The following is a 2,538-nucleotide window of genomic DNA, read 5'->3' as shown; positions in this document are numbered from 1 at the left end:
TTCCGGAAACCTATTGTTCCACTCTTTGAATTGAAATCTTGTGAATTTCAGAGAAGGGATCAATTACACAACAAAAACAGGTATGTAACTTTGTTTTAATAAAATTTAGTTTTTGACTCTCAGTTTTCTCAGAAACCAACTCTGTTTTTTTATTGTTACTGGACTTTATCTGAATAACAGAGAGGGTCTCCTAGGTGGCTTAAACAACTTCAACATCCTTTTCAGATATAGGTATTTGATTTTTCCTTAGGCTATACCTATCATTTTTTATCCTTTCTAAATTCTTCATTTTTTATCCTTTCTAAATTCTTTATATTTGATGTTTCTCTGCCAATAGCCATCGTATATTTCTCCATTGCAATACTTCATAAATTATTTCATGTGGATGAATCGTTTGATTGTGTTACACATGATGAAGAGAAGAATACTAAATATTTGTAAACATCAAAACCATGAGAAACACATTCTATCTATTATAGAAACAATTAAAGTTGGTGACAATTCTAACATTTCAAAACTAGAAGCATGAAGATAACTTTAACAAAATCTGCATATAAAGTGAATCTAACTAACTCGGCTGTAAATTTTTGTGGGGAAATTTAAGGCATGGGAATTAAATAAAGAAGCAATCAGACAATTTGCCCCTACTGCTTGAAGTCACTATATTAGAAGTCAAGTTGCTCTTTAAGTTGAGCAGGTTTTGTTATTTCGTAATTTTACATTACTCATCCTCTAGCTGATTTTGGAATGGCACCCTTGACACCCTGGCACTCTGTTAGAAAAACATATCAGTTATCACACAGAACTAAATCAAGATGATTCTGCCATTGGAGATAGGTATTGAACATTTCTATTCAATATTAGAGTTAGCATTAAATGAGGTTTATAAATAAATCTATATTTTAATTGATTATTTATTTATAAAAAAATTAAAAAAAGAAAAAAGAGTCTGATTTTGGAATTTAAATTGATTTACAAGGGAAAGGGAAAATGGAATATAAATGTTACTTATATATTTTATGATCATAAACCTAATTGAACGCTAACTCTAATATTGAATAGAAATGTTACTTATATATTTTATGATAGTATACCTAATTGAACCCTAACTCTAATATATTTTATTTAATGGAATACAAATGTTACTTATATATTTTATGATAATAAAATATATTCCATTTCTTTTAACCTTAACTATAACCCTAAAATTATGCCCTAACTATAGCTTGAATTGTCATATAACCATAATTTAACACTAATTATAGAAAGGAAATAAAAATGTTAATTAATCTATTCTATTGAAGTTTTCATCTCACTTTTCTTCTATCCACCATTTTATTTCCCTCTCAATTGTCACTGGTCTCTATCACTATAATAGTTAATTTTGAATCAGCATGTGCCATCCAATTTTTTGAAGGTTTATCTTGTGCTCAACCATTTGTTGATCAACACGAAATTGAGGTATTGTCTGAGCAAGAGTGATTGGGTATCTTTCAATTACATTCTTTTGTATAGAAATGACATGGAAGAATGCTATTCAGCTATATTTTGATCTATTGGAGTTGAACTATATTTGATCAAGGGATTGACACATATTCTAGAAAACTTATACAAGATATTTCTTGGAAGTTAAATTAATCCTCCTTCAAATTGCAAACTCTAAGATGCTTTACAAATGCTAATGAAACTCTCCTTTCTTTCTTTAGTTGTGTTTCCTCAAGATGAAGAAATAAATCTTTAAAATCGGCTTAAACTGTGGATTGGCAAAATTTAATTCTCAATCAAGCATGACTTTAATTGATCGTATTAATTTTTGGATAACACATGATGAAATTATTATTGCAATATAGTTTGACTAAAGTGTCTATGTATGACTCGGTAGCAAGGACTATGTGCTGTACTTTTCGCAATCTTATGTATTTCATCTTTAATCATTCTTTAGGATTTAAAACAAATCTTCTTCTGACTGGGTAGCAAGGTCTATCTGCTACAATTTTCCTAATCTTATGTATTTCACCGTTAATCATTCTCTAGGATTTAAAGCTTCTTTTTCCTAAATTTCATTTGACGTATGTGGAGGCAAAAACTAGATTGTTCATTGAATAGATAAAAATAATATAAATATAAAATTGTTCATTGTGTTTTATTTTTTCCCATCTTTTAAATTAAATTTCTGAAAGAAAAAAGTTACAGATCTTTTGCTAATAAATGTATGAGTCAATTTTATCTCTACCATGCCTTTCGAAAATGTTCTCGAATCTCTACAAGTGAGTCAATTTTATCTCTACCACTGCTTTGATTTAACTCTTCACAAACGACACCATGTAATCATAAAAAGGTTGAAAACAATTTCTGAGAAATTAGCGAATCATAAACAGGCTGAAAGCAATTGAGTCTATTTGTAATCGTAACTGGCACGACATATGGGACATTTCTGCTTTCTTTTTGTTGAGCGCATAATGCATGCATAATGATACACATGCTTGCATGCCAATTCTTTTACTTCCACACCTCTTTCAATTGAATCAAGGCAAATTG

The sequence above is a fragment of the Cryptomeria japonica genome, chromosome 10 (assembly GCF_030272615.1).
Source record: "Cryptomeria japonica chromosome 10, Sugi_1.0, whole genome shotgun sequence".
NCBI lineage: Eukaryota > Viridiplantae > Streptophyta > Pinopsida > Cupressales > Cupressaceae > Cryptomeria > Cryptomeria japonica.
Note: the sequence above shows the minus strand (reverse complement) of the source record.